This window comes from Stenella coeruleoalba (genome assembly GCF_951394435.1).
Source record: "Stenella coeruleoalba genome assembly, chromosome: 11".
NCBI classification, from domain to species: domain Eukaryota; kingdom Metazoa; phylum Chordata; class Mammalia; order Artiodactyla; family Delphinidae; genus Stenella; species Stenella coeruleoalba.
In genome coordinates, this window is record NC_137157.1 from 11,983,437 (window position 1) to 12,010,737 (window position 27,301).

At 38.4% G+C, this 27,301-nt stretch overlaps 1 protein-coding gene across 11 annotated transcripts in view; it reads left to right on the plus strand.

The window, feature by feature from the left end:
* RBFOX2 (RNA binding fox-1 homolog 2) overlaps positions 1-27,301 on the plus strand; it is a 262,837-nt gene that overhangs the window by 142,738 nt on the left and 92,798 nt on the right. Inside the window, exon 3 of one of the 11 annotated variants that reach the window (XM_079936668.1) lies at positions 14,721-14,823. The exons of the other annotated variants lie outside the window; for them this stretch is intronic. The gene's annotated coding sequence lies outside the window, so the exon portion shown is untranslated. The remainder of the gene's footprint in view (positions 1-14,720; positions 14,824-27,301) is intronic. 11 annotated transcript variants of the gene reach the window in all.

Here is a 27,301-nt window from a genome sequence, read left to right on the forward strand (position 1 = left end):
GCTTAAACAACTGTTTAATAGAAAACAAAACACACACACACACACCCAAAGATCTCTCTTACTGCTTTAGCCCCTTAGTAAGACAGTTGGAATGTTGGAGCTGGAATGTTTCTTGTCAGTTGGTCCCTGACTTGAAAGAATTACAGTGGGGCTAGTATTTGGGTCTCTGGCCTAGCCCTTAGAAGAGAAGGAGTTTGGGGTTTTTGTAAAGGAGTTGCGGGTTAGAAATGAAAGTAAAGGCCGTTTAATCAAAGGGAAACATCAGAGAGGTAGGATTAGGAAGTGAGCTTGGGGAAAATACCTAAATTAGAAATATGAGTTGTTCACCAAGGAAAAATAGGAGTGTTTGAATGGAGCAGCTTTTTAAAGAAGGAATTATCACAAAAGCATGTTAATTTTTCTGGCCTTCTGGTTCCTAATCTTTATTTTTCGTTTTGAACTTCTGAGAATCAAATGAAAGCTCTGGACCAGGTCCCCAGAACAATGTACATTTCTATAACATTTTGCACACAGTTTTTAGAGGATCATGGGCCCTGTGAAGCCCAACCATATTAAGAATATATTAAGTCTTCTGTCAGCTGCTACAGCCCAGACTTAGCCAAAATATAGTGAACTTGGTGCCACAGGAAGTATTTGGAGGCTGTAAGATGATTAACGTTGCTGGCACGTGGATGAAGAATGGATTAAATTCAACGTAAAAATGTATGTGTGCCTTAGACCTGTACTCTTGTGCCAGACAATAATAGAATCTGGATTTTAAAGAATTTAATTTCTTTTCATGTCTATTTAGTACTTTTTTTTTAAAAAATGAAGGTAATTGACTACAGCTGAAATATGAGGTATATATATTATTTAATGTGCTGGACATAAGATCCTGGAAAATTAGCCGCAGTCAGGCTTTGTCATTCACTGTGACACTGAATAAGGCATTTATCCTGTTGTATAAAAGAGTACATCTTAAAGAGATACCGAAAAGCAACATGTGCAGGATTGCTCCAAGGCACGTAACTTCCACGTTAAAACTGCAGGTATCCTAGGACTACAAGCCAGGGAATCAAGATGACAGAGGCTAATGTGAAATTGAATATTTCTGTATATGGCAGCTTATAGTTAAGGTGGCGAGAGCAGGCTGGGTCAAGGTGATAGATTTAGAGTGAGGTCCTATATGTGTAAGAAAACCAGAGCCATAGTGGGCTTACTCACTGGGGCTGAATAAGAACTGAAAAGTCAGGTGATATGGAAGATCCATGTGCCGAAGTCTAGAATACAAGGATGCTAGCTGAGGCAGATGAATTTTCATGCTGAAGCAAATGGCCCAGGCAGTATTTTAGAGATTGAACTCTTGAGTAAGGTACCTGAGCGCTAGGGATTCAAGGCCTCTTTAGTAAATAGGTTTTGGACATAATTTATTTCTTTATTTACTTTTTTTAAATTCAGCAAATACGTTGTGCACACCTGCTGTGGGCCAAGCACTCTGCCGGTGCTGGGAACACGCAGCAGCCTTGATTTGGATGCTCAGTCAGTCAAAACATTGCCTCATCAAAGAGCTACTTTTGTATGTTTTTGGTGAAAGTAGGAATGAGTTCCTATACTCATTAGTCTAAAGCTTGGCAGAGTGTGGAGTGAGACAGTCTGACTGGAATGAAAGGAAGGAGACAGCAAATAAAACAGTTATTCCTTCCTGCCCTCACAAATATTTTAGGACTTAGGGATCGATTTTCCTAGATTCTTTTGATTTGGGTGGTAAATAATATCATACTTCTGGATATTATTTTTTGGGAGTCTTATGGATGCTATCTTAGTTTTTTGTGTTGTTTTTTTAAAAATAAATTTATTTATTTATTTATTTATTTTGGCTGCGTTGCGCCTTCATCGCTGGGCGTGGTCTTTCTCTAGTTGCGGCCAGCCGGCGCTACTCTTCGTTGCAGTGCGCGAGGTTCTCATCGCGGTGGCTTCTCTTGTTGCAGAGCACGGGCTCTAGGCACGCAGGCTTCAGTAGTTGTGGCATGCGGGCTCGGTAGCTGTGGCTCGTGGGCCCTAGAGCGCAGGCTCAGTAGTTATGGCGCATGGGCTTAGTTGCTCCGCGACACGTGGGATCTTCCCGGACCAGGGCTTGAACCCGTGTTCCCTCCACTGGCAGGCAGATTCTTAACCACTGCACCACCATGTTCTCGCTATCTTAGTTTTAAAAGGTGATTTCAAAGTATCTGTGATAGATCCTTTCCTGTTGTTGTCTTAAGTGGGAAGTAATGAGTACTGTAGTATGAACCCAGACTTTCTAGAAAGATTCTACATATTGGTCCTTAATTGATTTGAACCAGATCTTCTGTCTTAATCCTTACTTCTTCCTCCTTCCCTTCATTTTTTTTTTTTAATACATGCAGTCAGTGGAAGTATTCTATTTTATTTATTTATTTTTCTAAATTGGTTTTCTTTTTTTTTAATTTCATTTCATTTATTTTTTTATACAGCAGGTTCCCCTTCAGTTTTAATAGTTTGTATAAGTAATATAAAAAAGTTTTTTGAAAAATGGTGTGATATATACAGTGTTGGATATTACATTAGTAAAATAATCATATCTAAAAGTATGTTTTTTATTTGATATTTGTATTTTGTTTTGGCTAAGGTGACTGAAGGGAACTTACTCGAGGTAATAAAGAGCAAAAAATTTTAACTTGGAAACTGATGATCAAATGGAAGGTGTGAATCCTTATTCCTTTTCTTCACAAAATAATTTTCAAAGAGTGGTAATGCAAAAAAAGCTAATCATATTAACCGAGGAAAGATCTAAGTTTTTTTTTTTTTTAATTGTTTTAATTGGAGTATAGTTGATTTACAGTGTTGTTAGTTTCAGGTGTACAGCACAGTGATTCAGCCATATGTGTGTGTGTGTGTGTGTATTCTTTTTCAGCTTCTTTTCCCTTATAGGTTATTACAAAATATTGAGTACAGTTCCCTATGCTATATTACATCTTAAGTTCTAATAGTGCTTACCAAAGCAAAAAACTTTAGTTAATACATTTAAGAAACATGAGTGATAAATAGAAGGCTGTTACAAGGCAGTGTCTGCATACTGCTTTTGTCCTCTGATGTGGGCAACTATGTGTCTAGTGAACACAAAGAATACATTGTAAAGTCCATAATGTTTTGGTAGCTCCATAGGAAGAAGCATATGATATAATAATTATAAACATTAGGCATAATCATTTTGTGGTGTTCTGGGTGACATCAAAATATAAAACTGCTGGCTGATGTATTCAGATTATTCTTGATTTCAGGGTTAAGTAGTTTTATTTTTTAATTAAACTTTTTATTTTGAGATAATTGTAGATTCACTGCATATTTTGATGGGATTTTGACACAGGTAAACACCCATGACACACTCAAGGTAATGAATATATCCATAACACTCCCCGAAGTTTTTTTCCTTATCATTTTGCCACATTTGCTTTACTGTTCTTTCCTCTACTATATTTTTATGAACATTTTGAGAATAAATTTTTTAATTATGTATTTGTATGTATGTGTGGATATGTGTATACATGCATATATATCATGTTCCTTTAGTCCCAAATACTTCCATACTTATTTTCTAAAAACAAGGGCAGTCTCTTATAGAACCAGAGTACATTGTCAAAACCAGGACTTTTAATACGGATATTATCATCTCATCTGCAGCCCACATTCCAATTTGCCAGTTGTCCCAATAATGTCCTTTATCGCAACAGATACATTTTTTCCATTAAAATTTTAGTGTTCAGATAATTGTAGATTTGCATGGAGCTGTAAAAAGTAGTACAGAGAGAGCCCAGGTACCCCCTTTGCCCGGTTTCCCCCAGTGGTGACATCTTGCAAAACTCTAGTACAGCATCGCAAACAGCAAGTTGACAGTGATGTATGTTCTCAAGATTCAGAACGTTTCCATCACCACAAGGATTCTTTCTAGTTGTTTATTTATGGCCACAGGCACCTCCCACCTGCTCCTACTTCTCCTTAACTCTTGGCAACCATTCATCTGTTTTCCGTTTCTGTAATTTTGTCATTTTAAGAATGTTATATAAATGAAATCATATGGCATATGACTTTTGGGGATTGCATTTTAAAACTAAGCATAATTCTCTGGAGAGTCATCCTGGTTGTTGCATGTAACAATCATCCGTTCCTTTTTATTGCTTAGTAGTATTCTGTGGTTTGGATGTATCACAGTTTGTTTAAAAATTCACACATTGAAAGATATTTGGGTTGTTTCCGGTTTTTGCCCATTATGAATAAAGTTGCTGTAAACATTTGTGTATAGATTTTTATGTGAATCTTTCTCTGGACTAAATGCCCATGAGTGCAATTGCTAGATCCTATGGTAATTGCATCTTTACTTTCTTAGGAAACAGTTAAACTGTTTTTGCAGAGTGGCTGTACCGTTTTACATTCCCACCAGCAATGTATGAGTTACTCAGTTTTTCTACATCCTCACCAGTATTTAATGTTGTCACTTTCTTTTAAAGCTATTCTGATAGATATGTAGCGGCATCTCATTATAGTTTTAATTTGCATTTCCCTAATGTCTAGTGATTAACATCTTTCCATGTGCTCATTTACTATTTGTATATCCTCCTTGGTGGTATCCGTGTCTTTTGCCTACATTCTCATTGGATTGTTTATTTCTTTACTGTTGAGTTTTGAGGGTTCTTTCTGTATTCTGGATGCTAGTCCTTTGCCGTGTTTGCAAATATTTTCTCCCACCCTATGGCTTGTCTTTTCCTTATCTTTTCCTTTGTTTCTTTTACAGAAGAATTTATCAATTTTTCCTTTTATGAGTCATGTTTCTGGTGTCAAGTCTAAGAACTCTTTGCTTAGCCCTAGGTCCTGAAGATTTTCCTCTATGTTTTTTGTTTTCAAGTTTTACAGTTTTGTGGAGATGCGTATATGGGCTCCCTGCCTCTCCTTCTCTAATATTACTTGGGCAGGGATGTTGGGATGCCTGGTTATGGCCTGGTGAGGGTGGAAATCTCTGCTCCCCACTTGACCTTTGCTGCCGTGGGTGGGAGTGAGGTGCGGATATGGCTGGACTAGAGCAGTCTAAAGTTTTCTGTCTTGCTAGGGTGGCCCTTTCCATGTTCTTTGGTTGCAGAGAGCACGCTTTTGTTCAGGCCTTTGTCTGAACCCATTGGCATTTCCGGGTTCTTTAGCTCCAAGTTTGAGCTATAGAAGGCATAAAGGAAACCCAGGGAGCTCACCACTGTGTTCTGAGGTCCCAATCCAGTTTGCTTTCTTCTCTCCACCTTTAAGAGTCTTCTTATGTTTATTTAATATATAAAATGTCTAGGGTCTTAAATTGTACTTAGTGGGAGGAATAGGGATGAGGTATGTACTCCTTCCAGGAAGCAGAAGTCGCTAGTTTTGTTTTATGTTAATTGATAGTATTTCTGTCAAAGAGAAACATGTGTATAAATATAAATGTTCCAAGAGAAATAAATGGTACATGTACTATCTTCCAAACTTTCTGTGTTACTTTTATTATTATTTTTTTTTTGGAATTAAAATTCTACAAGTCATAGGGCTCCATAGATTTTCAGGAAATAGATATTTATCTAATTATGCTATTTGAATAGAACCTTCATGGTATCTTTTCTGGTATATAACCCCCCCCCCAAAATTTTTTTTATTTTTGCCTTTGATTTATGGCAAGTTTTAAAAACTTACCCCTGAACTAGACTTTTGAGAAAATTTTCTCAACATATACTGTTTTTCTGGCCATTATTAAAATGTAATTATCAGTTTGTAACATATTTGGTTCCAGCTGGGTCTCTGTCTCTTGTAATTTATCCCCAGCACATGTCTATCTTAGACACGCTGGCTGCAGTTTGATAGCCATTATGTGGCATGTTGCTGCTTATTGTGTCAGCAGTTTTAATTTGTTTCCCTGAATTTGCAATTATTCATATCATGGTCACCTTTTTAAAGTTAAAGAACTACTCATTTACAAAGTTATTACAGTTCCACAGTCCTTTATCTGAAACCGTTGGAGTCAGATATCTATTTTAATTTGGAATCTTAGATTGTAGAAAGGCAAAGCAGTACATATACTCTCTGTTAGGGTAACACCCCTAGCTGGGCATGGACAACACCTAGTAATCACACTCATTCATATATTTACAGCTAAATGTTTTTTAATATTCACACCAGTTATGGTGTTTGGGTCCCATTTTATCACCAAATGAGTCCCTCTTCCACCACCACAAAGTTAGGTGGCTGGGGCGGGGGGAGGAAGAAGAAAGAAGGAAATAGTTTTCCAAGCTTTTTGGACTTCGGATTTATACATAAGGGATCTTGGCCCTGTGGAGACAGGACCTCAGCAAGCCAAGTTAGAGTAAAGGCCGCTATCTTTAGGCCTGAATTCCCCACTGTTTAACTGCTAAGGTGGTGCTCTAGGCCTGGATTTGCTAACTGTGATTGTTTCCAATATGAAAACAAAAGCAGCTCTTGGTTTAATCCTGTTATATGGTGTTGATCTTAAAAATCATTGGATTCATGTTAGGATTTTGAGTTTAATCCTGTAAAGATCAGACTAACTTTCATCTTATTTATCCTAAATCCCTCTTTAATCTTGTTAATTATGCCAGGCCATTTTCCTCAAGGGCTAGGGTAAAATATCTATATTTGTATATATTCATATAGTTGTTTTTCCAGAGATCTCTCTCTACCAGCCCCCTCTCTCTCAAAAAGAAGATCACTTTTCTCACACAGAGCTAGAGAGCCAGGCATTCTTCCCCGGAGTAACATTAGTATTGCAAGGATGACATTAGTTCTGTATTCGTACACCTAAGATTAAAGTGGGTCTTGGCAAGGCCTCCTGAGAGGGAATCTAGTCTTCATCTCGGATTTCCTGAGGAGGCATATGGCACTCTTCCAAAAGGGGATATAATTTGAGTTTAGAGGCTCTTAGGATATATTAGTTGGATTGATTGTAATTGAGACACCACTCCCCTGTAGCAGGATAGGAAATCAATTCTTAAGTTTTGACCTTCACATTGAAGTTGCACCGTGTGCCATAGGAAAAGAAAGTACATGTTTGGTCTTGGATCTCCTTGCTTCCACTTTGCAGAATGTAACTGCTTTAGACCTTGTGCTCTCTCTTTCTTTCTTTCTTTTTTTTTAAAGGATAATTGTCAATGACCGTCCTCTACAAGGCAATCAAAATAATAGCTCCCAGCTAACCATAAATTTTTTTTTCTTATTTCTACTTTTAGGGGTGGGAAGTTTTGTAACTAGATCAAAAGTGTTACTGATTGATTCAGGAACTAGTAACCTACTGTATACCAAATGATCCTTCTTGAGGCCCCACATGGTTACTGTTCTCCCTCTAATTGTTGGGCGACTGTTGCTGTTGTTGGCTGCCAAACAGCTGGAGTACCTAGTGCCGTGCCTTACACTCGTAGCATGCGGCGCCTTTATGACATGGGCACAAGCCTGGTAGACTCTGTTAGTCTTCCTCTGCATATCTCACTTATGACAATTCTACAAGGATTCCTAGATATAAAAGGTATAACAAACCATTGCATTATGAATTAAAACTGACTTTAGGGCTATTGGTATATTCAGCTATACTTTACTTTTCAGTGAAATGGGTACAGAGTCTTTTTAACGCATGTATGTTTATGAATGTTTACTTTGCTATTTACTTAAAAGGAAATTAAAGGATCTTCTTTGCAAAAACGAGAGATGAGTCTTCCTTACTGGAAATCCTGTAATGCTGACATTGCGACTGTGAGAGGTGGAAAGAAGTTGTTAGCAGGATCTAACTATTAAGAATCGGAAAAATCTGGGGTTAAGAAACTCACTGTCGGTGATGGAGTGATTGTGTATCTGGATGCTTTGCCGGAAGTGAGGAGGGGCAACTGTGATTTCTAATTCGCTTTGGGGGGAAGCTCCAATATCAGGGCTGCACATTCAGTGAAGCAGCCCCTTTATCATAAAGAGAATTTTAATTAAAGAATGTTCTTGCATCATAAGCAGAGTAAGCGACAGCTGGCTACACTGGGCGTTTATCTCCTTCAAACCACATTACCAGTAATTGCTGTATTAAATCAAAGTCAGAAGAGATTATAGGTCAGAATCAAGCCAAGGGGCTGGTGCCAACCCAAGGATTCCCACACTGCTGCATTGCTGCTGTCAGAGCCCTGTTCCTATCCCCAGAAGGGATGAGTGTCAGGTAATGCCTGACAGTTCACCTGTAAGGCATGAGCATGATGAACACAATCCAAGAAGAGAGGCAGTTACATGTTCAAGACTTTGTGGCCTTGCCTTTTGGTTAGCTTTTCATTTTGAACACGAGGGTACGGTTTCTCGTGTTTCGGTACTACTAGACAGAACGTGTTACCTGCCTTGCACGTGGGGAGATTTGCTTTGGGATAAAAATCACTTGTACTTTCTCTGCTGTTTTACTTACTAATATTCCCCTCTTGATCAAGCATGGTCTTCTCACTTTGAGTAATTCCTTCAAGAGAAATATGTTGCCCTACACTGCCTATGCTTAGGAGCTCCCCCTTCCTCCTTCTGACACAATTATGTAGCTCTTTATGTACTTTCTGCTTCCTATTGAGGCCACTTATTCCTCAGATAATTGATCTGGCTTCATAAATCAGGTAATTCTGAATCTCCTTTAAATGCCCTTCTTAAATTATTGGAGATGATGATGATGACAATGATGATAACAGTAACTATAATATAATATTTGCTATATGCCAGGCATTCATATGTTGACTGATGTAATCATCACATCCACCCTATGAGGTAGGTAATTCTTTTTCCAGATGAAGGACCTGAGGCAGAGTTGTTAAATAACTTTTCCAAAGTTACACAGCTAGAAGTGATAGAAGTACAATTTAAGTCCCAGTGGTTTGGTTCAGAACCCTGGACTCTTTTTTTTTTTTTTTTGCAGTACGTGGGCCTCTCACTGCTGTGGCCTCTCCCGTTGCAAGAGCACAGGCTCCGGACGTGCAGGCTCAGCGGCCATGGCTCACGGGCCCAGCCGCTCCGCGGCATGTGGGATCTTCCCAGACCGGGGCACGAACCCGTGTTCCCTGCATCGGCAGGTGGACTCTCAACCACTGCACCACCAGGGAAGCCCAGAACCCTGGACTCTTAATCACACAGTGTGTTGCTTGTGTAGACCAATCAGACCTAATATCCAATACTCTGCTGGGTATTAGGAATATTTTAAGGAGTAAGATAGATTCTACTGTGCCTGCCCTCCTGGAGTGGGAGAGGCAGAAATAATATGTATGACAAGTTGGAAAGGATATGTACAAGTGCTAAGAGTGTATGTAGCAGGGGTCTAACCTAGGCTAATCCAAAATAATTTTCAGAAAAACTTGCCTTTTTGCTTCTGCTTATATCTCATACCACTATACCCATAATCTTCCTTTTGATAAGATTTTTTCTGTAATGTTTTAGGGCATACTGGGGACTTTCCCCTACGTCCCTTTACCAGTCCGCACACCCCCTACAAAGAAAATAACTAGCCCTCTGCAAATTCATTGCAGTAAGTAGGGCAGGAATTCATTTAATTTTTAAACAGCTCTACTGAAGTGTAATTGATATATAATAAACTGCAAATATGTAAAGCTTCCAATTTAAGTTTTGACATATGTATACACGCGTGAAATCACCACAGCCATGATAATAAATACATTAATCATCTCCAAAAGTTCTCTTGTGCCCCTTTGTAATCCTTCCAGTTCCCACCCAGTCCCCGCACATTTCCAAGCAACCACTGGTCTGCTTTCTGACACTATAGATTAGTTTTCATTTTCTATTATTTTATAAAAATGGGATCATACAATAAATACTCATTTTTACCTGGCTTCTTTCACTCATTGTAGTTAATTTGAGATTCATCGTTGTTATTTCATATACCAGTGGTTCATTTATTTTTATTGCCAAGTAATAGTCCATTGTGGATATACCACAATTTGTTCAGCATTTATCTGTTCATGGACATTTTCAGTTTTAGGCCATGACACATAAAACTGTTACGAATATTCATGTACAAGTCTTTATATGGATATATGTTTTCATTTCTCTTGGGTAAATGGAATGCATGAATCATATGGTAGGTTATAATTAACTTTTTCAGAAATTGCTAAACTGTTTCCACATTGGTTGTACCATTTTACATTCCTGCCAGCAGTATTTGAGACTTTCTGTTCCTCCATAGCCTTGTCAGCACTTGGTATTGCAGTCTTTTTTATTTTAGTCGTTCTAATAGGCAGGTAGTGGTATTGTTGTGGTTTTAATTTCCTAAGAAGTAGTGATATTGAGCATCTTTTCAAGGGTCTATTTAGCATCCCTGTATATTCTTTGTTCAAGTGTCCAAATCTTTTGCCCATTTTTTAAAAAAATGGATTACATGTTTTCTTATGGTTGAGCTTGGAGAGTTCTTATGTATTCTGGGTATCCTTTACCAGATATATGCTTTGCAAATGTTTTCTGTCAGTTACAGCTTGTCTTTTTATTTTCCTCACAGTGTCCTTTGAAGAGCAGAGTTTTTAATGAAGTCCAATTTATTAATTTGCTCTTTTATGAATTGTGCTTTTGGTATCATATCTTAGAAATCTTTGCCTAATCCAAGGTGGCAGAGGTTTTCTATTTGAATCTTTATAGTTTCATGTTTTACATTTTTAGGTCTATGGTTCATTTTGAGTTAAATTTTGTATATGGCATAAAGTATGGATCTAGGTTCATTTTTGTTGCATGTGGATATCTAGTTGTTCTGGTACCATTTGTTGAAAAGACTATTCTTTCTCCACTGAGTTGCCTTTGCACCTGTGGATCTATTTTTGGATCTTCTGTTCTGTTGCATTGATCTATTTTTCTGTCTTGACACCAGTACCACACTGTCTTATAGGAATGTGAGTATTAGGGGATTCAGTAGACTTCAGAAGAGTGGTAATGAGGTATGCTATACCTCAGATAATAGCATTTGCTTTTAGCACATACTAGAAAAAAGATAGTCGTAATCTTCGAGAACCTATTTTTGAATAGTGGAATGAAGTGGAGAAAAATACTATGTTCATGGGCTGGAAGACTCGATATTCTTAGGATAGTAATTCTCCCCAAACTGATCTATAGATTCAGTGTAATCCCGATCAAAATACAAGCAAGATTTTTATAGAAATTAATAAGCTGATTCTAAAATTCATGTGGAAATGCCAAGGACCTAGAAGAGCCAAAACAACTTTGAAAAAGATAAACGAAGCTGGAGGACTAACACAGCCAGATTTCAAGCTCCAATAATTAAGATAGTGTGGTGTTGGTGCCAATATTAAGATATACCGTTTAATGTTATGCAATGAGATTGTGTCTGTTAGGTTTTGCGGCATAACAAACCTCCCCAAAACTTAATGGCTTAAAACAATGTTAATCATTTACTTGCTCACAGTTCTGTAGGTCAGGAATTTGGGTGAGTCTCCTAGTATGGGGAGGCTGGGCCCGAGTGGTCTAGGATGACCTCACTTTCATGTCTGGCAGTTGGCAAGCTAATTAATTGGTTGGGAGGCGCAACTGGAACAGCTCATCCCTCTTCCACTTGGTTTCTTACCCTTCACAGTTCTTCACATGGTTGGCTCAGGGTTCCAGAGGGGAGCAGGAGAGGGCCAGTCCCTGTGGACAAGCACCTGTCAAGCCTCTGCTTGTGTCACATTTACTGATATCCCAATGGCCAATGCAAGTCACAAAGCTAAGACCAAATTCAAGAAGTGGAGAGAAAATTTCACCTCTTGAAGGGAGGCTGTGAAATACTGTGACCATTTTTGTAATCTACCACAGAGATATTATGAGTTAGTTGAGATGAAACTTTTTGTGGAGGGTAAAAGTCTCTATAATATAATTATGTGGAATCATTTGTAGACATATTTCTCTAACAGTATGAGAATATTTACAGTTATTTTCTGTATGTAAAGGTTATATCTTTACCCTTATCTTTTATGTACTATCTATCTTTGCAGATTTAAAGTGAATGTCTATTGTCTTATGATTTATGGATACATTTTACCTTAGTAATACTGAATTAGAATGAAAGCATAATGAAAGACATTTCTAACAAAAATGCTAACTCCTGGCCTCAGAGACTGCATGCCATGTCTGTCACTCCAAATAGAAGAATACATTTCAGCCGTAGCATGGCACCCCTGTTAATACGCATACTTCCTTTTGTACCATGTGTCACACAAAGGAGTGTTTCTGTACTTCACCGTGATTTGCTCTTCTCTGGCAGATATAATTTAAAGCATTTCCACTGGTGTAGAAAATTCAGCAATTCTCACAGTACCTTAGAACCAGTGGAAGTCTTATATAAATATTTTTGAACAGGTGTTTGACTTTGTTGCATATATTTACGTGCCTGCCTTTCTGTAAGCACCCTAAGTATGACTTTGCCTATGCCATGCTGGTTTGTGCATTTGGAATGCTGTCCCACTACCTCAAAGCTCCCCACCATCGACCCCAATCCATCTGGAAAACTCTTACTAGCTTTCCACAATTCATTTCCAGCATTAACTGCTTGTGAGCTATTCCTAGGCTCCTCCACCCTCGGAAATTAGATGGCAGCAGTGGTGGCTGCAGCAGCAGTTGCCTCTTTATTTTTCTCCCAAGCCATGTTGTGATAGGTATGGCATTTATCACGTGGTGTTTTGGTACTTACTATTTTCTGCTTTCTCTCCCCTATTGTCAGCTCTTTGAGAGCTTTTCCTATTCCTAGGACTTCATACAGTGCTAGTGGCATCTTGGTTGAATGAATGAAGGTTAACTGAATGAACAAATAAGAGATGGTCTGTGCATGGTGATTAATTCATTTACCTCTGATTTGTATTTTCAACTAATAAAATGCAGACCCTCCCTTTTCATATACTGATGGGCATATCTGTGTAAAAGGTACTGGCTTAATTCTTTGAGAGAAATACCAAGATGAACTGACAGGTCCTACCCCTAACAAAATCATCCAATTAAAAAAGTATGCCTAAAAATGTAAGACACAGAAGCAAAAAACAAAACAAAAGTCCACCTTGATAGAGGCAGCAGTGGGTAGTTGAATGTATCAATAATTATTTTTGTATTTACTTGCCACTTGGAAGACCAAGAAGTAGCCCAAGGTAGAAAATCTTATTAAAGTAGGCATCGTGTCTATTTTTCATTCTGATCATGAATTTATCAATTTTGCTGCCATCTTTTTACTGATATTACTGAAACAGCTCTCTCTCAAAACTTCTCTTGGTCTCCTACTTGCTAAATTCAGTCATCTTTTCTAAATTCTCATTCTCTTTAACCTTTCTGTATCTCTACTCAACATTGTTATATACTCATCTCTGGTATCAATTTATGAAATACTTTCCCTAGTGCAAGGGACACAGGATAGTAAAGAAAAGAGGAAGAAAGTAACACATGTCCTCTGTGTCCTGGCTTTTGTGAATAGTACACAATCCTGCTTAATCTTTTTATCCTTTGTTGCTATTTCTGCCTTCTAGAAGTGAGTATTCCTTAAGGTTCTATTTTCAGCTCTTTGCCTTGTATCAACTGTTGTCTCTTTCCCTCTTCCCTCCATCCTTCCTTCCTTCTCCTCTCCCTCCCCACCTCCTCTCTCTTTCCCTTCCTCCCTCTTTCTCCCTCTCTTTCCTTTTTTGAAGTACACGCTGTGGACTAAATCATTGCAGCCTGACTGTTCCTCCCAAACTCCTCTTGGATCTTCATTTCTAATCCTGACCTCTCTTCCGGGGCTGCCACCTACAACTCTGAGTACTTGTTAGACATTTTCTATTGGACCTGCCACAACTTCAAACCAGTTCATGCTTCTGACTTCTCTCTTTTAGCAGTGTTATCCTTATTTGGCCAGTCAGCTAGACTTAGAACCTCAATGTTATATTTAATTTCCTTCTCTCTTATACCCTTTTTCTGAAGTCTCCAGTTCCTGTGGATGCTGTCCTTGTAATGTCTCCTACATCTATTCCTTCTTTATTTCTACTGTTAACTTGTGTGTTTTGCATTAATAATCTGTAGACTGTTATAACAGTAGCCCCCGGGACTTCCCTGGTGGTCCAGTGGTTAAGACTCCATGCTTCCAGCGCTTCCACTGCGGGGGCACGGGTTCGATCCCTGTTCGGGGAACTAAGACCCCACATGCCACGCGGCGCACTCAAAAAAATTAAAAAAGAAAGAAACCAAGCAGTAGCCCCTAATTGGCCTCCCCACCTTCTGATTGTTCCCTTTTCCATTCTTCCTGCAGCCACCACAGGCCATTTTCATAAAATGTTATTTTTGTAGCACTGTTTCCCTCTCAAACACTCTTTAAAGATAAGGTCTGAAATACATAGCCTGATGGCCTGGGTCCTCCACAATGACCCAGACCTACTCTTCTTGTCATTTGCCACTATTCACTCACAGTCAAGTAGACTGGTCACACTGATCCCTATGTAAGTCTTACCTATTTCTAACTACATTATTTTGCCTACATGTACATCTTTCTTGATCTCAGCCCCTCCATCCTCATCTGTCTATCTCAAACTGTATCTCTTTTTGAACTTCTGTGTTATCCCAGTTCACAGCAATCTTTGGAACCTTTTCAGATTACTACTAAAATCAATTTTATACCTTAGAACAGAGGTCTTTGCAATCTTTGCCGAAGCATTCTATCCCGAAGCCTAACTAGTATCTTTGAACACTCTTGGTAGGATTGTGGCGTAGGCAGAAGGGAAAGAAAAGGAGAGAAGAAAACAAGAATGAGAGAGTAGAAAAGAGAAGAATCTCAAATATTTTCTGATTATCCAGTACTGGGTAAGTCTTGAGATCCCTAGGGTTGTAAATGGTACAAATTATACTACAGTGTCACCAACTGTGTCCTCTGGCATGAGACTGATATGGTAGTCTGTCTACTTCATCATAAACAAAACTTAAATTTCATAAATCTCAAGATAATTTCTAGATATCTCACTCTTAAATATCACTAGGTCTCTTTCTCTCTGATATCATTACATTCTGTTTAACAGACACGTTCTAGGTGTGCCAAGTGTTGAAACTTATGGTCTGAATGTCTCTGCTAATGAGATATATAGAAATATATGAAGGGCCATTTTCTATATTCATGTTTCTAATTGATCAATATACAAAAATTTTAATACTGTAAAAGCATTCGTAATACTGCATAGTGTATACTTTTTCAAATGGTGTAATTTGGAATCGTCAGCAAGTAACTCTGAGTTTATTGTGGAGAATTGGTTTTTTTATTTCTGGAATTTTTATTTGAATGGATATAATAGTATTTAAGATTTAAAGGAAATACCTAGTCTGTTCCCTCTGAGGGTGGGGATCACTTAGTAGTAATTTGTGTTGAAAATGTTCACATATTTTTGTTTCGATTTTTAAAATGTCTTTGAAAATGGGAAAAAATATTGAAACGATGTGAAACTTCTGACCCATGCGTAGAATCTCTGTTGGTAAGTAAGGCTACAATAGTCTGCAGAAAGACTGTATGTCAGGAAAGGAGACCCTAACATTTGTAATTTGTAATTTGTAATTTGATCTTTTATAGCATGCTGTCTTTTGTGTGAAAGGTTCGTCTTTCTTTCTATAAGTGCTTTTTAGAATTTTAGTTTCACTAAATTACTGGTCTTAAATTATAACAATTAAAAAAATTTACAGAAAGAGCTAAGTAAAAGACAAGAAGAAGTACAAGGAGTTATAACTCACATATTGAATTATTTTGCCATTTTTCTGAAGGGCTTATTATTTAAACTAGACCTGGGTACTGATTGCTTATCGTCTAAATCCTCCAGTATTAAATGAGAGTTTATATTTATGCCATCATGTTAGGTAAAGCAAAGGTGATAATATAGAGGCTGAGAGAGTATTACTGATGTTTAAAATACTGGTATTCAAAGTAAAATCTGTTTTGATTCCCTTCAACTTATAAAAAGGTAAGTTATAGGAACAGTGAATGCTAATTTAAATGTATTTGACAAATTAGAAGTTTATCTCTAAAGAAATAAATGAAAACCACTATCCCACCCCCTAGAGGTGTTTGTTTTGTCTTATGCCTGTAATATGTATGTGTGTCAATGTGTGTGTGTATAAATATGTACTATATATGGCATATATTGGTGTGCATGTCAACCAGTAAGTTATATATGTGTGTATAAATATATAACATATGTAACTTACATGTGAGACACATAAAGCTTATAATTACATATATAATTTATTAACATACATGCAGATACATATGTGCATTTACAAATATGAAATTACACCCTAACCATTATTCAACAGTATAATTTTTTTCACTTAATAATGTATCAGTCACATCTTCTCACCATGTATGTATAGATCTATCCTCAGGAAGAATTTAAAGCTCCAGAGATTGATGAGACCCTCAATAACATATTTGGGGACCACTTCCAGGCTGAAATTAGAACAGTTGTTCTAGAATTTGAGTTACAGTCTATCATCTTAAATATAACACAGTTTGGGAAAATTCCATCTTCTGTGATTAATTCATCAGGTATTGAACTGAGTTAACTCATGAAGGTTAAGTTTGACAGCCTCACGGCCCTGTATGGTTTATAAGTATCATTATTTCCCAGCCGTTATATCAAGAGAATCTTGGTATCAGTCATATCAAGAAGATGTAATAGTGATTAAGATGCTAGTTTATAAGCATGTGTGTGGCCAGTACCGCTGTACTGCTGGACATGAAATGAAGTAGAGGGAAGGTGGGAGGGCAGAGCATACAGGAGGAAGAAGGATTGGAGAATGATTTCATTAGAAGGGAAAATTTAGTATAAGTTTTTATTATAGAAACATCCCTATTGTTATTTCTTTATTACCATTTTAATAACTATATAGGGGACAAGTAGAATGTATATTATAGGTCCTTAAGGTATCAGATCAAAAATTTTATAAGGCTCAATCTCTGTTAAGAATTGGCACAGCAGCGTCTCATAGTTTTAGTGGTGAGAAAGTGACACTATGGAAGTGTCCATTAAGAGCAGCTTTTTAAAAATGTTACTTCCTGTGTGAGAAGTTGCCCCCAGTGTTTAATTTTGGACTGTAGCATTGTCTTGCCTTTTGGGTTTACCTGTGTACTGATCTATTCTCCCATAAACTGCAAATTCCTTGACAACAGAACTGTGCCTGTTCATTCTGCCAGTGCTCAGCACAATACCTTGTGTATAATAGATCAATAAATTTTTAAAATTATACTGAACTGATTTATTGTTGTCCGTCATGTGTAATACACATCGAATCAGGACCAGCAATCTGAAGATAATCTAGTACATTGCAGTGGTCTCTGCCTGATCTCCCAGAACCGATTTAAGGTAAACGCTTAACCAAGAGATCTTCAATGTACTAATGAGGCCATTCTGACTCTTAAAAGACAATTTCTCCTGAACAATACTAAAATAAATTGCGATGACCATAAAAGGAGAAAAATTGCCCTGGGAGTGGAGTGGGCATGGTAAGAGTTAGACTCTTACAAATGCAAATAATCCTCATGGGTTAATCTTACTAAAACATGTTATAATATTACTGGCTCTCCAAGATTAGGGAGATCAGAGTCCCTGAAACTAATTTAGAATTATTTATCATTTTGAACTTTTGAATGTTTGCCCCAAGTAGGGGATTTCTTAGGAATGATAGTTATAAATGGTCTGTCTGTCTTACTGAGCATTTATCTTTACTTTCTGCTCACTCTAGATCCTGTTTGCTAAGAATTACTTAGCAGTTCTCTGGTTTTAGATGGGCCATTTAGGCTCTGAAAGCCAACTCTTTAACCTGCCCTGCATTGTCAGACTGACCTAACACCTGTCTGTGTTTGTTACTGCTTTTAGTATCTGTTATAGAAATATGTGTGCACATGCGTGTTTGTATATAGTGGCAGGGTGGGTATAGCAGCTTCCTAAAAGGGGAGAAGCAGCTGGCTTTTCTGAAGAGACCTTTCCACCCCCATCTTTTTGCAAGCAGCCTGAGTTAATCCTTCCATGTTTGATTGGAACAGCTGAGAGAGTCTCTGGCATATCTGAAGGTTTCCAGTGGACTCATGTTGCCTCAGAGTTGGGGCCACCTTCCTCTTTTCTAGTGCTGGTCCTGCCAGCTGTCCTAGCTTCTGTTAAAGCACAGCAGAGGAGGTGTTAAATGATACAAATACAAAAACATACAGTGTCATGAAAGAGCTCCTTTTACTGCCTGTAACAGCGTGACTTCATTTCTCTCCCATTCCTTTCCACGCACAAGGATTTTACACTGTTAATCCTAACACCTGTCTGTGCTGGAGACAGTAAGAAGGGTGTGTGTATTCGTGTGTGTGTGTGTGTGTGTGTGTGTGTGTGTGTGTGTGTGTGTACATACACGTACGTGCGCACGCGTGTGCGAAGTCCCGCCCAAGAAGAAATAGAGAATACCAGTCCCATCTGCCTTTCCACGTCCTGGATTGGGAGTGTTCCCTCTGACGTACTTAAAGCCTAGAATATATATATATCACTTTGGATCCTGGATACCTTGTGCTTCCTACCGTTTTTGGTGCCACTTTAAGGAGCCCGCGATCCCTTCCTTGGCTGTCATTCTCTACCTCTTGAGTTTCTGGAGGAGTTGTCAGTTTAAAACCAGCAGTAACAGCAAATCTCTAATGTAGTTTTCAGTCTGTAGCTAGTAACTCCATTGGAGCTTTTTGTTTTCCCTGAAAAACAGCCATTTCTTCTGTGTAGTATTGAGTCTTATTGGGGTGGAAGCCTGGCCTGAAGCAAGCTCTTTCTTCATCACCTGAGCCAACATACCTATCTGCGTAGACTGGAAGTCAGCCAAGGATTTTTTTGGTGCTACCAGGTTCCTTTGGACAGGACAGCCAGATCAAACAAGGCAAAAGCTTAGACACTTTTTGTACTGTCTTTATTGGAAGATTTTTTCCCCTTTGCTATGTATGGTGTATATTGTATGGATTATCAATATCCTGTTGTCCAGGTAAGCTGAGGGTCATAACTTGTTTCTAGATAGTACTTGATGGTGGGATGAAATGCTTATAAGCTTCCTGTCTTCTGACCTGGTACCATTCAGAGCATAGATTTCCCAAATTTGCTGTAACAGGAAGTTTGTGTTTTATAGTATTGAGGGCTGGGCAGCGGTGGTTGCTTTCAATCCTAGAAGTTGTGAAACTTCAGAAGTCCGTGTGTGTGTGGTTACCCACATGCGTGTGTGTGTGTGTGTGTGTGTGTTTTAAATACTGGGCTTGGCATTATAAATGTAACATAATTAAGCCACCATATATATTATAGTAAACTTCAGGCTTCATTTTGAGTCGATGAGAAGCACAGATGGTGGTTTCCAAATGTTGCTGTATTTTTCAGATAGGTAATATACAGTAGAGGGCACTCTCTTCACACTTAACATTTTAGACTTTCTGTGATGGGATCACTGCCATCTTAATTATTAACTGGTTGAAATCTAGAATCATAAAAATGTAGGCCTTTATCAAGCATATTCCTGAATAACTATTTGCCTTTAATTAGTAGCAGTACAGTAAATGAAGTTGAAGTTAAGGATTCTGGATTCTGAGTCAACCTATGGTATTAACACCTCCATGTCATGCTCAAATAGCTTCATTTTTCTTGACTTCACTTTCCTTGTATATAAAATGAAGGGGTTGGACTAGGTGATTTTTCATATGTCATGATTCTTTGAAATATTAATTGTACTGAAAATCTAGAATAGGAAAATAAAAATGGTTAATACAATTATATCTGAATTATAGACACTACGTAGTTTCTCAGTTTGGTTTAGTTTGTTTTTATGGCATTTAATTTTTTTTTTTTTTTTTTTTTACAGATTGCCATTTCTTTAATAATTAGCTCCTAAGTTATGGATTGGACAGAAATGCATAGGGTTAAAGGAAGTGACAAACCAGTATATCTTATTAGGTATTTTGGGCCTAAAGGCTAACCCACGCTATTTTTTTTTTTTTTTTTTTTTTTTTTTTTGGCGATACGCGGGCCTCTCACTGCTGTGGCCTCTCCCGTTGCGGAGCACAGGCTCAGCGGCCGTGGCTCACGAGCCCAGCCGCTCCACGGCATGTGGGATCCTCCCGGACCGGGGCACGAACCCGTGTCTCCTGCATCGGCAGGCGGACTCTCAACCACTGCGCCACCAGGGAAGTCCTCACTCTATTTTTAATTGGACCTGTTGGGTAAGCTCTGTAGAGTAAACTCACAGCCCTCGTTCACGCTGTAAGCTACCAGTATGGAGTCATGTGGGAGGGGATATGGCTATGTTTCTTTAACTATATTGTAGGACATTGGTCTATACTACATGTTTTATATTAGCTGTGTAACTCTCTGTGATTTTGAGTTATTCAAATCGAGCTTACATTTTCCATGATGAGGCTTTGGTACATTTGTGGGCCTCATTTATCTGTGAGCTGTTTCTCTCCTGGCATAACACAATGGATTGGTCTATGCAACAGCTTAAGGCTGGAAGTGTCATGAGACTAGATTAGAAGCAAAGCTTCTTACAAGTAAATATTGATGTTCTTTTGAAGAGAAACATCTGTGAACAGTAAATTTCTGAGACCCAACTAGTAAAGTAATGGACTTGTAATAACTGTAATATAAGTAGTATAAAAATAAAGCTGAAAAAGTAAAAATGTTTCCAAAGAAGATTGAGATGTTGGAGATCTATGAAAAACAGAATTGTAATATGTAAATAAATTTTTTGATGTAGAAAATTGGCCATTCTCCCCAAAAATAAAAATTGTGAAGTGGATTAAAGGGTTCTTGTTTAGAAATTATGACATATTTGATAGTCTTTGGCAGGAAAATTTTATTCATTTATGATAAAATGAATTTGCCACCGCAAATCATTAAGATTTAGTACTGTTAAATGTGGTGCTCAGTATTTGAAACAGCACTTTCCTGACTTTGCTCCATTTATTAGGTTTATTCTGTCTGAAATTAAGGTAGCTTAGAAATGCAGGTAATGGGACATTAAAATTTAAGAGTACACTCTCCACCACATCGAGGAAATTAATGTGATTGAAAAAACAATTTTAAGTTGAAGGATCCCAAACTATGTTACAGTCTTATTTCTTAATTCTGTTAGGGTAACAGGTTTTTCCAGTGCATTTATACAATGGTGGTGCACTTATGACGATTGTTTGCTACCCAAACTGTCTCAACTATAGTTATAAAATTTTCTTTTTAGCTTCTATTATATTCTTGTACTTAGTTAAATCAAAGCTCTTTGTTGCATAGTATGAATACTTGTGGTTCTGTACCAGTGTGTTATGCAACTGGACATTATTGAGGACGTGATTGTACAGTATTAAAAATTAAAGGTTTTGCACCTATTTTTTAAATTAAGTAGTTCTAGAATTGCTAATGTTGAGATAATGAAACAAAGTGAGTTCTCAACATAGGGCAATGAAGTATTTTAGGTACTTGACCTTTTATTACTCTTACGGTTAATAAAATCATGCCTGTCTTAAGAGTGTGCAATTGAAATTGGTTATTTTATTAGTTATAATTTTTGCAGAACCAAATCTGGGCCAAATCAGTTTAAAATACAGGCAGAGGAAGCCCCTACAGATAGGGGCTTGCTAGATATGATTTAAAGGACAATGAGTGTAGTCTCCCTACCCATAAAAAATCTATTTGAGAAGCTGTTCTTGAAATTAGTCTCTTGGATTAGACATTTATCACCTCTGACTGGATGGTTAAAATATAACTTGTTAGGATGGCTACTGTCAAAAAAAATAACGAAATCACAAGTGTTGGCAAGGATGCGGAGAAATTGAAACCCTTGTGCACTTGTTGGTAAGAATGTACAATGGTACAGCTGTTGTGGAAAACCGTATGGTGGTTCCTGAAAAAATTAAAAATAGAATTACCATATGACCCAGCAATTCTACTTCTGAGTATATACCCAAAAGAATTGAAAGCAGAATCTTGGAAAGATATTTGTATACCCACGTTCACAGCAGCATTATTCACGGTAGCCAAAAGGTGGAAGCAACAGCACAAGTTTCCATCAGTGGGTGAATGCATAACCAAAACATGGTATATACATACAGTGGAATATTATTCAGCCTCAAAAAGGGAGGAAGTTCTGATATAAGCAGCAACATGGATGAACCTTGAGGATATTATACTAAATGAAATAAACCATTCACAAAAAGACAGACACTGTGATTCCACTTATATGAGGTACTTGGCATAGTCAAATTCATAGAGACAAAAAGTAGAATGGTGGTTGCCAGGGGCTCTGGGGGCAGGGAGAATGGAGAGTTACTATTTAATGGGTATAGAGTTTCAGTTTTTTTTTTTAATTTAATTTTATTTATTCTTTATACAGCAGGTTCTTATTAGTTATCAATTTTATACACATCAGTGTATACATGTCAAGCCCAATCTCCCAGTTCATCACACCCCCCCCACCCCCCTACCACTTCCCCGCCTTGGTGTCCATATGTTTGTTCTCTACATCTGTGTTAAGAGTTTCAGTTTTATAAGATGAAAAGAGTTACAGAGATGGATGATGGTGCTGGTAGCAAATTATGAATACACAGTTGACCTTTGAACAATGTGGGGGTTAGGGCCACCGACCTTCTGCACAGTTGAAAATCCATGTATAACTTCACACTCGGCCCTCTGTATCAGTGGTTCTGCATCCTTGGATTCAACCAGCCGCTGATTGTGTACATGTGCAGTGAAGAAAATCCACATGTAAGTGGACTTGCACAGTTCAAACCCATGTTCTTCAGAGGTACACTGTATTTAATACCACTGAACGGTATAAATGGCTAAGATGGTCAATTTTATGTTATTGTGACAACTTGTTGCAAGTTAGGGGTTCATCTAGTGTCGCAGTTTTTCCTGAGGCAGTTTTACTTAACCTGTCACCCATCAAACACATTGGCACTGATTATCATTTTGAGGTGAATGGGGCAGCTGGAGGGAGAAGAAGCAGGAACTTACATTTTGGGGGGTGTAGCTGTGTATCCTGATTTGAGGGTTCAGGAGAGCCAAGTACAGCTTAAGGATATTAGGCATCTGGAAGACTGAGAGACAGTGACCTATCTAAAAGATACGTGTGCCTAGAGGATGCTCAGGTCTGCAGAATGCTATAGAGCGACTTAGCCCATAGGCTGTCCACTTCTTTGTGGGCAGATGACCTTGATGTCAAGGGAGATATATATATATATATATACTTTAATTTCTCATTTCAAATTAATTTATTGCTCACCAAATGTTTTTTGAGTTATGGGCCAGGTACTATGCCAGGCACAGGGATTTAGTGGTGAAGAAAACCAGCAGAATCTCCAGTAATTTAGTAATAGAGATGTGGCATATTGTATTATTGGAGAAACAGTACACTTCAGTTTTCACCGATTAATCATGTATTTTCTTGATAATCTGGTTATTCCTAAACTTGTTTATGTCCCATCCCTTTAAGTATTTGTGTAAGAACCTTTTCCTTAGTCTCTCAGAGAATACAGAGAATGTACACATAATTTCAATTGCATATATGACTCAGTTTAGAGTTTGGGATAGTTTAAAGAGATTTTAAAGAGTATTTTCTGCAAATCTAGTTAATAATGTATGAAGTGATGTTTTCTAATATCTCTGGCCTCACCTGTGTCTTAGTGTGTACTATTTGTGATCTTGTTCTAAAGGTTGGTTTGGGGGGACAGGAAGTAAATATAAGGATTATTTGTTTTTTATAAGCATATAACGTTTAAAGCAGTTGATCTCAAATTTTGCTTACCTTTTTTTCTAGAATGGGTTATATATAACTGAACACTGCCTAACCCTGAGAAAATGAGCTAGGATATAGTGGAATTATCTATAATTTGGCTTTATTTATATTAAAGAGAATGCTGGGACAAGGAATATTAAAGTAGTATTGTCTGAGAAATGCTTCTGGAAAGGTATTTATATCTATTAGGTGTAAATTGTTATTTACACTTAGGGTTATGAGGGGGGACATGCTGTGAAAAGCTTTTATACTAACAAGTTTTTATTATTGCCAGAAATGCTGTCCCTTTAATGTTGCTTTTCACTTGGGTGTTAGCGGCAGCCTGGGAAAGTATGAGCAAACCCTGCCTTCTGGTCAGGGACTCTTGGACCTGCTTTTAGCATTGCTGGTAAGTGGGTGGAAGGTAGGAAGGTTGAGTCCCTAAAATTGTGAGGAGCAACGCCACCTAAAGGGAGTTGTTTTTTTTTTAATCAGTGAGTGTTGTTTTGTCTAGAATCTGAACTATTCTAATAAAGTAGAAAACAAAGCCTTTCTCCCGCTCCCTCATTTTGTACATCTTCCTTTCGCCTTCAAATTTCTAAGATACTGAAGTAAATTTATAAATTTAAAGACATTTCCAAGTACTCTTTGGGAAGAAAAGAATGCTTTTATAGTATTTTGATAACCACAGAGATGCTCTTCGTTCTTAGGTACCCGCATATGGATAAATAAATGGCTAGAGGTAGAAATCAAGGCATTACAGTTTGATTTCATCAAACATTTATTCATCTACTAACGTATTCAGGCGTTGGGTTAGGAACTGCGTTAGGATTGTGAAACACAGTTCCTACCCTCAGATTGCTCACAGTCTGGTCAAAGTTATGCAGAAACAGTATCAACCATGGCTTAGGCGCTAAGGCACAGGGATAAGGGGTACCTAACCCAGGTGTGGGAGCAGGTAGGGCAGCAAAGGCTTTCTGGAGCAGGGGGATCCCTGAAGTGAGCCTTGAAGGATGAATTAGCCAGATAGAAGGCCGTACGCAAGGGAGGAAGAACAGAAAACAGAACAGAACAGAGGTGTCATTGAGGAACTAACTGCAAGTCGTGAAGTGTGGTAGGAGCAGAGGAGAGCAGTGGGTGGGGAGAGGGAAAGCCGGGGCTCTGGACAAGGGGGCTGAAGCCACGTTATGTGTGTTAGATGCCTACTTAAGAGTTAGAATTGTCCCCCTTGTTAGGCTGTGGGCAGTAGTTGAGTTTAATCAGGGAAGTGGCATGATGAGATTTGTGTTTAGAAAGATCAAGCTCTGAGAGTAGTAAGAAGCCTGCATGGGAAGAGGGGTAGACTGAAGGCAGGGAGATAAGTAGGAGGCTGAATGCAAAATAATAAGGTCAGAACGGAATTTGTGGTGCTAGGGATGAAAAGAAAGGGCACATTTCAGTGAAATCAAAAAGACTTGCTTCTGGTTTGGTGTGATATTGAGTGAGAAGGAGGAGTCTTGGAAGGACTGCAGACTTCCCATCAAATTTGGGTTTAAATCTGGACACTTCAGCTTGCTAGCTCTGGTGACTTTGGGCAAGATACTTAGCCTCACCTGGTCTTAGTTCCCTCATCTCTGCAAAGGAGATAAAAATATCTTGTCTTGAGGATGAAATGAGCTAAGAATGTGTGTAGTTGCCTGATAAGACACCACAGAGTAAGTTTTCAAGAACTGATACCTCTTTTACTGGTTATAAAGTTTAACCACATTTCACCAAGTAAACAAACATGGCAGAATGAGTACTAGAATCCAGACTTCACACATACAGGGATTTTATCTCCTTTGCCCATTTAGTTTTCCCCCAGTGCCTAGAATAGTGTCTGGCACATAGTAGACACTCAGACATTTGCTAAATGAATTAGTGATTCGATTTTAAGAATTTAATTTAGTTTTGGTCTTTTAAGATAGAGAAATTTGTAGGATATCTAAATGGAGATGACCATTATTTAGCATTTGGATATTTTGATCTGGAGTTCAGGAGAGATATCTGGACTGGATATAGAAATGTGGGGGCCATCAAGGTAAATGGGTGGTAATTGAAGCTATGGGATGGATTACATCACCTACAGCAAACGTGTTGGTCAACAGGAGGCCTCGGGAACTAAGGACCATTGTTTAACTTTTTTGAGATGTGTACCCTTTTGAAAATCTGATGAATACCGTAGATCCTCTCTGCACAGAAATGCACATAAAAATAACAAATTTCCACCAGGGTACCTGTGTGAAAAACTATATACCTTGGGTTAAGAACCTGTGGTGTGCAGTAGAAAGAGGTCTGAAGATGCCGCCTCAGGCAATACCAACACAGAAGGTGGGCAGAGGAAAAACAGTAAGATGGGGAAGCGAGTTAACAGGAAAAGAGGAAAATCAAGAAAGACTCAGAATAAGAGTTTCCAAAAGGAGGGAGTGCCAAATGCCACAGACAAGTCAAAGAAGGTATAACACGTCCATTGACTTCGGCCATCAGAGGTCTTTGGTGACTTTAATAAGATCCATTTCCGTTGAGTGGTATGGGGGAAAGGAAGCTGGAGTTCTGGGGATTACATAGAACACTGAGCAAACAATGAAGACATTGAGACAACTAGGAGAAGTTCCTTCATTTGTTTATTTATTAACAGATATTTATTGAGCACCTACCGTGTATCAGGCACTGTGCTGGAAGCTGGAGGTTGATCCACAAGGGTGGATGTGGTCTCCTCCCCTAGCTGACGTTCTTATTGTCTGTTTGCCTGCCTACCTCCCCAGCCCCCTCACTCCTGCCCAGAAAATGCCCTGAAATGCGTTTCTCCTGGGTACCACTGGGCACACTCAGCCACCAGGGCCCTCCAGTTGTTTTGCTGGGTCAGATCCAGACTGTTCAATTGCTCTTCTCTCATTTGGGCACGAGGGAGCAGATTGTCCTCTGTAACACCACCCTTTAAAGTCAGGGATGCACATCAAAATATCCTTGAGTTCGTGCAGTGCTCACTATGATCAGTGAGTTTATGAAAATTATTTTAATACTTTTGTTTTTCACCTTTAGCTCACACTAACTCTTTCTTGTGGTAATGACTTTTATACGTTTATTATTTGCATTATAAAACAGTGGTCCTAAATGTAGAAAAGAGGCATGAATACCAGACCTAGGGAAACCTTTATCCCAGTCCTAGACTTTTTGCATGTGGGAATCCCTGATTTTTATTTTAAAAATCTCTTCTTGGGGCTTTGTTGTCTTTCCATACGTATGGAGGTTTGCCAGCTTCAAGACAGCCATGGCTTTCATAAGACTAGCATGTGTGTGAGTGTGAGTGAGTGAGTGTGTGTGTGTGGCGGGGGGAGTGGGGGACTCTGTCTTGGTGCTCCTGGTTTTTTGCCCCTAGCACTATTGTGGACCAGTGGATTCAGAGAATGGTATACAGTGATCCTCAGTTTATTTCTTATATTAGAACTGAAAGCGTAAATAATTATCCCATAAATATGATTTAGATTTTCCCAGAAGCACACTGCATTGCCCCTGC